This window comes from Fukomys damarensis, unplaced genomic scaffold (genome assembly GCF_012274545.1).
Source record: "Fukomys damarensis isolate Sample0158 unplaced genomic scaffold, DMR_v1.0_HiC HiC_scaffold_29, whole genome shotgun sequence".
NCBI lineage: Eukaryota > Metazoa > Chordata > Mammalia > Rodentia > Bathyergidae > Fukomys > Fukomys damarensis.
In genome coordinates, this window is record NW_022900941.1 from 2,317,861 (window position 1) to 2,330,088 (window position 12,228).

At 44.9% G+C, this 12,228-nt stretch overlaps 1 long non-coding RNA gene across 1 annotated transcript in view; it reads right to left on the reverse strand.

The window, feature by feature from the left end:
• The window catches only part of LOC104871634, a 34,033-nt gene extending 26,791 nt beyond the window's left edge, over positions 1–7,242 (reverse strand). The window contains exons 1-2 of the long non-coding RNA XR_004514707.1: positions 7,145–7,242; positions 6,899–7,028 (exon numbers count right to left, since the gene is read on the reverse strand). This is a non-coding gene — a long non-coding RNA (uncharacterized LOC104871634). The remainder of the gene's footprint in view (positions 1–6,898; positions 7,029–7,144) is intronic.
• Positions 7,243–12,228: the final 4,986 nt, after the last annotated feature.

Genomic DNA, 12,228 nt, shown 5'->3' on the forward strand with positions numbered 1-12,228 from the left:
CCCCCCCCGACCGTGTGCCGTGACACATGACTGCTGTGACATAAGATTAAGAGTTTGAAGTAAGGTAATGCGAGTGTTGAGGAGTTAACTTAGATAGAGCATATGGATGTATTAGATTAGAAATGACTTAAAGTATAAAAGGAGAAGACTACAGACAGATGACGTCGCTTGACGACTCCGTCAAGATGACCTGCTGAAGCTCTGCCCGAGACGCAGGAGCTTCCAGACCTGGAACAGAGGATCTGCATCCCTGCTCTGTCCGAGATGCTGACACGCTGTACCTGATCCTGACTGCCGAAACATCGAAGTCGCAGCTCGACCCTGCGAAGCCTGAGACCAGACTACATCTACCAGGTCGTATGCCCTCACCTATAGCATGATAGCATTTATGATTGTGTTAGAGATATTATGGGCTGGCATTATTTCTGGATTGCGCTGGCAATTGTAGTTGTATCCTTTGTGTGGGCTTGTATTTGTATTGTTAATGAGAGTAAAAGCATTGATCAAAACGAAACCGAATTGGCAATCATTGATGCGCTGACCCGTGATCCCGAAACGCAAATCGGTGCTCGCGACAGGGACTGATTGTATTTAGTAGATAAAAACATATAATGCAGGGCCTGGTGGCACACGCCTGTGATCCCAGCATTTCAAGGCCAGTCTGAACTATGTAGTGAGACCCTGTCTCAAAAAAAAAAAATTATATATATACATTTTTTTTCATATTCTCTAGGGTCGCTGTATTGCTGCATTAGACACACATGAATCCCTTTATTCACTGACTTTCAGTTGACTTTCTGTAAGACCCCTTGCCAACCTATAAATCCAGAGATAAAGCTCTGACAAGGACAAATGGGCAGGAAGAAATCAAAGCCCATCAAAAACAATGTACACTTAGGCAGTGGTGCCTGGGTTAGGGTCTTGTGGCCTGGGATCTATCTAAAACAGCCCCCACACACCAAAAAAAAACAGCCCAGAAAGCCAGTCAGGTTGTAACAAGTTCCAGGTTCCCACCTAGGAGGAAGGGCCCCTAAACCCAACAAAAGAAGCTGGAAGCCAGGGATGTATCTCAGTGGCTCCATGCCTGCCTTGCAGGTGAAAGGTCCTGAGTTCAATCCCTGGTACAAAACACAAAAACAACAAATGGAGCAAAGGGCCTAGGGGAATCCATCTTTCTGGACGCTCCTGTCCTCTCTTTGGGGCAGCTTTCTGTGTTCTGATATTTCCCTCTCACAAATAAAACGTCTCCCTTGCTTAAAACTCCATCCTTTTGATTCATTCTCAGGGCTGAGTTCACAGTCCCAGTTAGCTGCTCATCCCAGCGGTGCTCACCCCTAGATATGACAACATTATGGAGCAAATCAAAGCAAGTGGCAGATTTTTAGAAGCCATGTAAGGATCTTGATGGAGCAAGGAAATTATGTGTAGCACCAGAGAATGTGTCAGATTAGGCAGAAAATAGCCAAATCAGACTGCAGACCCCAAATCCTAAACCTAGAGTAAGTCTCTGCTTATGTTGAGATAACTCATGGGTCATAGCTTGAGGAAAGTCTTACTTTCTCTCTGGCTACAGCCTGGTTAGTCTCCCTGTGGTAAATCCTACACAAAGCTTTTTAGTATATCAGAAATGAGAGGCTATCTTAACTATAATCAATTAAAACAGGATTATCAGCATTTAAAAATATTACTTGGGACTGGGGATTTAGCTCAGTGGTTCTGCTGCCTGCCTTACAAGCGCAAGGACCCGAGTTGGATCCCTGGTACCAAAAAACAAACAAAATATAGAATTTGTATTCATTAATGAGTGACTAATCTGTGGTTGGATCCTTTTGAAGAGGTACTTGAGATCTTCGACAGAGTCACAAGAGTATTCAGTCTTTTCTGTCTGGTCATAATCTTGGGTAGACCAGGTGGAGCTGGCTTGATCCTAGAGAGGTGAATCCAGCTATCTACCCCTGCCAAATACACAGTGGTGGGGATGGCTAAAATGATTACGAAGGGACCCTTCCACTTTGGTTTTAACTGGTCTCCTGGAGTCCCTTCCTTCCCAGGTCTTAAGAAGCACTTGGTCCCCAGGGCAGACCCTAAGTGATCCCCTGGGGCCAGGAGCTGGCAGGACCTTATTTCCCTATTGTTAGCTTGTTGAATGTGGCCCGGATTGATAAGACACTGTGAAGTTTAGTGGTTTCAGGATCTATCACCATGTCCGAAGATACAAAAGGCCTCTCGTGGCGTTTTATATAGATTCTTATTTGGCCCGGTCCTTAGGCTGTGTCTAAATCTCATGAAGCCTATAGGCCATGGCTCAGAAGTCTCTTGGCAAAGTTTTGCCAGTGTCTGTTTTTAGGGTCTGGTTGGCCCTTTGGACCTTCCCAGGGAATGAGGTCTCCATGCAGAGTAGAGTATTTTACTCCTAAAGCCTTTGCTGCCCCTTTAGTTATGTGAGAGGTAAAAGAATGTCCATTGTCATTTGAAGGGACAGGAAGGCCCAGAGTGAGGAGGGATTTCCTTGGGAAGCTCCTGTGGAAAAGCTATTTCCTCTGGCTGGGTGTGGTGGCCCACACCTGTTCCAGGGGTAGAGGATTGGCCTTAGTGACCTGCTGTGAACTCACAACTGTAGCCTGCCTTTTGATGTTCCTCTTGGACAGAGCTTCCCTCACCATTTGGCGTGCTTCTCCAAGATGCAGAGGAGAAATGGTTTTTTGATGGAGCTGTGTCCGAGAGGGATATCAAAAGGTAGGGTATACAGTTGTACAGTTTTCCTAGCGTTGGGGCACAAAGATGGGGCTACCCACCCCTAAAGCCCTGTGGGAACCCTGCTCATGTATATTGTTTGCCTTTTGTAATGGGATTTTCCCATTCAAGGCAAACAGGAATTGAGAGTCTGGGTGCAAAGCAATAGGAAAGAAAGCATTCTTTAGATCTGAGAGTGAGAATAAATTTGTGTCCCCTGGAATTTTGGAGAGAGTTGAATATGGGTCTGCCACTACTGGTAGAGGGTGGTTTAGAATCGCTGCCCCATTAATGAAATGGAAGTCACACCATCCGATATTCTGGCGGGGGGGTTACTTCTGGGAGAATGGGAGTGTTGAAGGGATGGATAAGGTTACAGAACGTTGTGTTTGAAGCATTTGATGTTGGAGGCCGGAGACTTATGGGCCTTTTCTTTGCTTGGAAAATTGGCTGTTTTGTAACTTTCAGTTTTGTAACTACTGTTATTGCTGGTTTGGCTCTTCAAAGTGCCATCGTACTATGCAGCAGGATCTCCCTACTGACTTATTGCATCAGGGAGGTGTGATATAGCCTTGAGAGGCAAAATCTGCTTTGACCGGTTGTCAGAATTGTCAAACAAGCCGGGCGTGGTGGCGCACGCCTGTAATCCCAGCACTCTGGAGGCTGAGGCAGGAGGATCACTGTGAGTTCAAGACCAGCCTGGGCTACATAGTGAGTTCCAGGTCCGTCTCAACTACATAGTGAGACCCTGTCTCAAAAAACCAAAACCACAACAACAACAACAACAACAACAACAACAACAACAAAGAATTGTTAAACAGCCCCAAGTATAATAGAAAACCTCTTCCCCAAAAGGAGCAGAACAAGATCCCTGGGTGTGGAGGCTGCAGTGGCGTTGTGAGTCTGGGCCTGCTTTTTCCTCCCTGAAAGTCAAATGACCTCTCTGCATCTCAGGCCCTCCTCACCTGCCAAATAGGGACAAAAGCCCATCTGGCCTTTTACCAAGTGCTATTGGATGTTGGGAAGGCTTTGCAAAGGGAGGTGCCGTACACACCCTTCTGCAAGAGGGAAAGCTGTTCAGATGTGAAGAGCAACTAGAATCTAAGCTAAGGACACCCTTTGGTGTTTGATGATAATGTCAGTTAAACATATTTCTCCATAAAACTTCATGACTCAGATTCCACAGGGATGAATTTGTGACCTTATTTAATAATTCTTGGAGCCAGGTGTGGTGGCGCACGCCTGTAATCCCAGCACTCAGGAGGCTGAGGCAGGAGGATCACCGAGAGTTCAAGGCCAGCCTAGGCTACATAGTGAGAACCTGTCTCAAAAGAACCACCCCAATTTTTTTTTTTTTTAAAGCTCAACCTTAGCCAGATGTGGTAGTGCAACCTTGTACTCTGGGAAGCTGAGGCAGAAGGGTTGCAAGTTCAAGCCTAGCTCAGACAATTTAGCAATTTTGTTTTGTTTTGTTTTTTTGTAGAAATCAAATATCTTTTGTTTTGTTTTGTTTTTGGTACTGGCGATCGAACTTGGGTCCTTATGCTTTCGAGGCAGGCGGCAGAACCACTGAGCTAAATCCCTGGCTAGTTTCGGTTTTTTGAGGCAGGGTCTCGCTTTGTAGCCCAGGCTGGCCCTGAACTCACTATGTAGCCCAGTCAGGCCTTGAACTTGTGCCAATCCTCCAGCCTCAGCCTCCCAAATGCCGGGATTACAGGTGTGGACCACCATGCCTGGCAACAAGTTAGCAATCTAAGGAGCAATTTCTGTCTTGAAGAAGTAAAAAATTAGAAAAGGTTTGGGGTTGTGCTTCCCTGGGTTCAATCCATAGCACTATTTAAAAAAAAAAGGAAGGAAGGAAAGAGCGGAGAAAGGAAGGAAATAAGGAAGAAGACAGGGAAAGATGGAAGGAAAAGAAAGGAAGAAAGGAAGGAGATAAGTCCAACCCTACACATACTCCCCTGGCTTCTTGGTGGGCAACGTCCAGGGCGGCTGGACAAGAGCTCGATCCTTCAGCTATCTCTTTGCTGTGCTCCCTTCCCAGGCACATGCTGAGGCAAAATCTTCTATGTAGGCAGAACAGACTATTTTCTTTTCTCCTTTCTTTCTTTCCTTTTTTTACTGGGGACTGAACTTGGGTCCTTGCACTTGCGAGGCAGGCAGCAGCACCACTGAGCTAAATCCAAATCCCCAGACCAAGAACAGACTATTTCAAAGTAGGTATACCACTTAATTTCACACGGTATGAGTCCTGAGTCACAGTTTGAAAAAATACTGAAAAGAATTCATTAAAACATTTTAAGCCAAGTGAGGTAGTACATGCCTGTAATTCCAGCACTCAGGAGGCTGAGGCAGGAGGATTGCTTCAAGTTCCAGGCCAGCCTGGGCTATATAGTGAGTTCAAGGCTAGTCTGAACTACATAGTGAGATCTTAATCCCACCCCCCAAAAAAAATCACAAAAAGGGAGTAAGGCATAGTGGGGCAGTAAGAATTCATGGTTAAACATTTTGGTACTGGGGATCAAACTCAGGACCTTGCACTTGTGAGACAGGCAGCAGCACCATGGAGCTAAATTCCTGGCCCTCGTGGTTAAATATTTCAATGGCATGTCAAAGCAGGAGCAAAGAAAACTGGACCAGAGCTGTCTTTTACCCTAATTATGCCTACAAATGTAGAGGAAGTTTTACCAGAGAAGTTAAAACAGTAGTTGCCCCTGTACTAATAATCCAGCAACTTACCCAAAATGCCTGGATCACCCAGGGCTCCTCGCAAGCGATGGAGATACCATGGTCAGGGCAGTGGCCGTCCCCAGGACCCTTCAGTTCTCTCCATCAGAACAGGTGGTGAACGTTTTGGCCGGCTTAGCCCCTTTCTGTGAGACTGTCTTGACGCAGAACAGGGCTTGGGCAGTGACTGAAGGGAATGTTGTCTCTGGGAAGCTAAACACTGATGAGTTTCTGAGGCACTTGGAGAGTGTGGCCTTCGCCTGAGCGTTAGAAGAAGAGTTGTGCTCCCGCAGGTCGTCCTGTCTCCGTGAACAGCTGTCATGGGCCAAAATGCCCCTCGACCCAGGGAGCCGCAGCACTCTAGGGTAGTTGGAGATCCCGTAACCCCCAGTGGGTAGGGCCTGCAGGAGACAGAGACCCTCACTCCTTCAGCAGTCCGTAAAGAATTCAGGGGTCTGTGTCTCAGGGGAAATGAGGTAGGACACAGGGCTTGGCTGAGGCTGGCCGGGAAGAGAGGCATCGTGAGATCCCACACCACTTCTCACGATCCATATGTACCAGTTCTCGAGGGTTTCCTCAAGATTTGGATGTCATAAAAGGACACAGAAGCCAAGAAGGGCTCCCTACCATGGCTTTCCTCATGTTAGCCCACTCTGTCCTCTAGAGTGTGCATGTATATGTGTGTGTATATATATTTTTTGTTTTGTTTTGTTTCTTTGTTGTTGTTTTTTGAGACAGGGTCTCCCGATGTAGTCAAGACTGACCTGGAACTCACTATGTAGCCCAGGCTGGTCTTGAACTCACAGCGATCCTCCTGCCTCAGCCTCCCGAGTGCTGGGATTACAGGCGTGCGCCCCCATGCCCGGTACCAGAGTATATTTTTATCTTGCTTTTCCTTCTTTTACTTGGCCCAAGCTCTCTCTGCAGAGCCAGTTTCTCTATCACTCTTCACTTTTAGTTCTTCAAATCAACTTTGTCACCATTAAAAAACATCCCCCTGGGAGACAAGTAGGAGTCATGAAGAATGGGTCATTTATGAGTCTTTCTTAGGAGTCTTTTTTTTTTGGTACTGGGGATCGAACTTGGGTCCTTATACTTGGGTCCTTATACTTGCGAGGCAGGCACCGGAACCACTGAGTTAAATTCCTGGCCCCCAGGAGTCTTTTTAAAGGCAGCATCACCTACCTGGGCCTTTGCAGAGGCTTTGTTTTTCTGAGAGCGCCAAAAAAGCCTGAATACAAGGGATCTCATGGTGTTTTCCTTGCCTCTTGCAGAAAAGATCTCATGGAGACCTGGCTTTGCGACTTAGGCTGTCATCGTTTTGCCATTTGTTTTCCTCGTACACTGCTGGGGACTGAGCACAGTACCTTGCACAAGCTAGCTGAGTGCCCTACCCGAGTCACATCCTGCCCTCCTTTCCCTTGAGAACTCAACTTACAGGTGACCTTGGTGAGAATCCTGCCGTCCATCCTGGCTCACCTGCCTTCCTTTCATGGTTCTTGTCACCCTGTCCTACTCTTGCTTTGGAACTCTCTTCTCCTGGGAGGAATTGTCTGAGGTCTGGTGTCCTGTGTGCCCAGAGTTAGAAGAAAGGGGATAATAAGCTCTGCTGCACAAGCAGATGGCTACTGACCGGGTTGTGGGTTCATTCCTCCAGCTGTCCGCCCTCCGCTCCTGCGCTCACCATGCTGTTGGGGAGCAGACGTAGTCACATCTGCTAGCCTGGAACGAAATTCTGGCTTCACAAATTGTTCTTGTTTCCAAATTTGTGATTATCCTTGCTGTCCTGGAATCAAGGGAGTGAAAATTAAATATTTCTTTCTCAGGTTCTTGTGCTGGTGAGGCAGGCGGCGGCACCACTGAGCTAAATTCCCGGCAAAATTAAATTATTATTTTTTTTACTGGTAATTGAACCCAGGGCCTTAGTCTTAGTTACTTTTCTCGTTGCTGAGACAAACATACCTGACACCCACAGTTAAAGGGGGAAGGTTGTTTAGCTCAGTTTGTAGAGGTTTCAGTCCGTACTTGGCCGGCTCCAAGGCAGGGGGATACAGCAGCGTGGCTGCCACCAGGGACCTTAGTAGCGTGTCCCTGCCCCTTTTATCCTGTCCAGACTCTTGGGATAGGAGCACTCGCCATACATCCCAGTGCCTTTGAGCCTAGCACGGCACCGTCAATTAAGTGCAGCATCACAAACTCTAGGTCCAGACAACATTTTTAAAAAAATTTTTGGTACTGGGAATCAAACTCGGGCCCTTGTGCTTGTGAGGCAGGAGGTAGAGGCACTGAGCCAAATCGCCGGCCCCAACCTTTTTCTTTTCATTGAGTTTATTGGTGCTTTTTAGGCATACAGAACAGTCACATTCATCAATGGGATCTTGTACCTTTACAGGATGCATCTTGGTTCTTATTTTTCCCCATGCCCTGCCATCCCTTCACCCCCCTTCTCCCTTCCCTGTTTACAAAGACTTTGTTTCCATTTTTTCTTTTTTATTTGTTATTTTTTTGAGTATCAGGGATCAAACTTGGGAGGCAGCAGATCCACTGACCTAAATCCCTGGCCCTGTTTCCATTTTTTCCTTTTCTGATATTTTTTTTTCTTTTCCCTTATTTTCTTTCCCCTGCCCTTCCTACTTCCCCTACACCTTTAGCCCTTTTCTTCCTATTTCACACTGTCAGTTATGCAATTTTAATTTTTTTTGGTTTTTTGAGGCAGAATCTCACTATGTAGTGGAGAGTGACCTGGGACTCACTGTGTAGCCCAGGCTGGTCTTGAACTCACAGTGATCCTCCTGCCTCAGCCTCCCCAGTGCTGGGATTACAGGCATGCGCCACCACGACCAGCCATCAGTTATACAGTTTGAACCTTATTTACACTTTTAGTTTTTCACACCAGAGAATCTATTTGTTATTTACACATGTTTTATGTATTTCACTTAAGAGTATGACCTCAATGTGCATCCATTTTGCTATAAATGACTGTAGTTTCTCATTCTTTACGGCTGAGTAGTATTCCATTTTATAGAAAAACCACATCTTTTTCCAGTCTCCAGTTGATGGGCAAATGGGCTGTTTCCAAGTTTTAGCTATTACAAACTGTGCTGCTATAAACATGGGTGTGCATGTATCACTGTGGTATGATTCTTTTAATTCTTTTGGAAAGATACCCAGCAGATGAATAGCTGGGTCAAATGGGACTGCTAACCTTAGTTTTTTGAGGTATTTCCATTTTGATTTCCACAGTGGTTGAACCAGTCTACACTCCCACCAACAATAGAAAAGGGTTCCTTTCTCCTCACAACCCCAGCAGCATTTGTTATTGATTTTTTTTTTTTTTTTTTTTTTTGTACCGGGGATTGAACTCAGGACCTTGTGCTTGCAAGGCAGGCAGCGGAACTACTGAGCTAAATCCCCAGCCCTGTTATTAATTTCTTGATCGTAGCCATCCTTTGTAGAGTGAGGTGGAATCTCAGTGTTGTTTTCATCTGTATCTCTCGAGTGACCAGTGATGTTGAACCTTTTTCTTATATTTATTTGCTGCTTTTACTTCTTCATCTGAGAAATGTCTGTTCATTTCAGATGCCCATTTTTGAATTGGGTCTTTATATTTGGGGGGGCCTGATTTTTTGAGTCCTTTATGTATCCTAGATAGTAGTCCTTTGTCTGAGGAGCAGCTGGGAAAAATTTTTTCCCACATTGTACATTGCCTCTTAGCTCTGTTGGTGATTTCTCTTACAGTGCAAAAACTTTTTCAAAAGATGAGATCCCAGTTGTTGATTCTTTGTGCTAGTTCCCATGCTACTGAGGATTTGTTCATAAAGTCTTTTCCTATGCCAATATCTCTGACAATTCTACCTAGTTTATCTTGTTTCTTTTAGTATTTAGATTTTTTAATCTACTTCGATTTTAGTTTAGGGCGTGGTGAAAGATAGGGGTCAAGTTTTAAGGTTTGGCAGGTTGAAATCTTTTTTTTTTTTTTTGCGGTACTGGGGATTGAACTCAGGACCTTGCAGTTGTGAGGCAGGCACAGTGCCACTGATCTAAGTCCCTGTCCCTGAAATCCAGTTATTCCAACACAATTTATTGAAGAGTCTATCTTTTCTCCACTGAGGATGGTTGGATCCTTTGTCAAAGATGAGGTAGCTGAGTAGTCTGGAGTTATTTCTGCATCTTCTAATCTATTCCACTGATCCTCAGGTCTGTTTCTTTGCCATTACCATGCTGTTTTTTTTTTTTTTTTATCACAGCCACCTTTGAAAAAGCCATACCTATGACCCTGTGAGGCTTTGGGGGGACATCTAGACACAGCCATAACGGCATTTATATTGAGTTATATCGTCAGCCATTTAAAATTTAAAAAAAATTTTCAGACAGGGCCTTGCTAAGTATTATGTTGCTGGGCTTGAAATTGAGATTCTCCTGCATCAGCCATCTAAGTAGTTGGGATTACAGTTGTGTGTCCCATGCTTGGCAGAAAATTCATTTCTTGACGCGTGGAGACATGGAACATTCTAATATATAGTAATAGTATCTAGTGGTTAGTTACTTTTCTCTCCTTGCTGAGACAAAATACCTGACACCTGAAGTTAGAAGGGGTTTACTTGCTCACAGTTTGTAGAGGTTTCAGTCCATAACGGCTGGCTCCAGGGCAGGGGTGGCAAACAGAAGCAACACGGCACACAGGGTAGCAAAGGAACACGAGACCTTAACAGTGTTTTTCTGCCCCTTTTATTCAGACCACTGGGATTAGGGAGGTGCCAAACTGATCACTCAGTGCAGTGGTTTAGTGAGCACACAGCCTTAATCCAAGCATCTCACATTCCCGATTTAGTTACCTTTGAAAAAGACCATCAGGATTTGGGGGGACATCCAGACACAAGCCGCAACACCTAGAACTGGAAGCATTGAAAAAAAATGACTTCCCAAGCCACATGTGCTGTGTTTGAAAAAATCAACAGGACATAGTGTAACTAGTCACGGATAGAAATACATTTAATAACAGATACTTTAAAAATAACGTATTTCAACATAAAAGGTCAGTAAAGTATTACTACTGCTTTGAAACACATGCCCTTTACTTGCACAGCCCAAACCTGTGAACGGGCTGAAGGAGCCGGGTGTGGGGCACACGGTCAGCCCGGCAGCTGGGCTGAGTGCAGCAGGCAGGAGGAGTGAGTCTGAGGCCGGCCTGAGCTGTGCAGTGAGATCCCGTCTCAGAAAACACCTGAAGAAAAAAGGTGTTCACCCATTATTCAAATACATTTCCTTAGATATTTCTAGACACATATACAGAGCTAGATTACTGAGGATGGGGATTTACCTCAGTAGTGCAGCGCCTGCCTGGCAAGCACAAGGTCCTGAGTTTGATCCCTGGTACCAAAAACAAAACAAAACAAAACAAAAAAACTAGATTTACCGCATTTCCAACGTCATCATATACAGTAGTCTGTAATGTCTGCATAATACTCTAATGTATTGATGTGTCATTATTTAACTGTTTTCTGCTGCTAGAATGTTTCTCTTATTTTTCCTATCAGTATATCAATGAAAAGGTTGTACAAAAGTCTTTTTCACATTTTTTTTAGCAAAAAAAAAAACATTTTAAATAGACAAAATGATAGCATTCATCATAGGGAATTTCTAATGGTACATGATATAGCTTGCTTCTTTTTATTGCCCCATTCCTTCCTTTTGTTTTTTTTTTTTTTTGAGACAGGGTCTCACTGTATAGTTGAGACTCCCCTGGAACTCACTATGTAGCCCAGGCTGGTCTCGAACTCACAGCGATCCTCCTGCCTCAGCCTCCCCAGTGCTGGGATTACAGGCGTGGGGTACCACGCCTGGCTTTTTTTTTTTTTTTTTTTTTTTGTATCTGGGATTGAATTTGGGACTTTGTGCTTGCCAGGTGGGTGGTGGAACGGCTGAGCTACGTCCTAGGTCCTCATGTTCCCCTTTTAATCTGAACATTTTCTTCCCATTTCCCAATTCCTAGTGTACATTTTAGTCCTTTTTTCTACTTTGGTTTCTCACACCAGAGAAACAATGTGGTATTTAAACATGTGTGTCCACCCTTCTTTATGGCAGAGTAGTACTCTATTTTATAGAAAAACCACGTCTTTATCCACTCATCAGTTGATGAGCATTTGGGGTGTTTCTAAGATTTCGCTATTACAAACTGTTCTACTATAAACACTGGCATGCATATATTGCTGTCGGATGATGCTTTTAATTTTGGGGGTGTATTGGAGATAGAATTTGGGTCATTGTGCTTTTGAGGCAGGTGGTGGCACCACTGAGCTAAATCCCCAGCCAGATGCTTTTAATCCTTTTGAGAAGATACCAAGCAGGGGAATATCTGGGTTGAATGGAACCTCTAGTTTAGTTTTTTGAGGAATTCCCACACTGATTTCCACAGTAATTGCACCAGTCCACACTCCCACCTACAGCGGAGAAGGGTTCCTTTTTCTGCATAGCCCCTCCAGCATTTGTTATCAGTTGATTTCTTGTTAGCAGCCATGCTTTCTGGGGCGAGATGGAATCTCAGTGTTGTTTTAATTTGCAACTCTCAAATGACCAGTGATGTTGAGCTTTTTTTTTGAGACAGGGTCTCACTATGTAGTCGAGACTGACCTAGAACTCACTATGTAGCCGAGGCTGGTCTTGAACTCACAGCGATCCTCCTGCCCTCCTGCCTCAGCCTCCCCAGTGCTGGGATTACATGCCCAGCTGGGCATGGTGGCACACACCTGTAATCCCAGCACTGGGGAG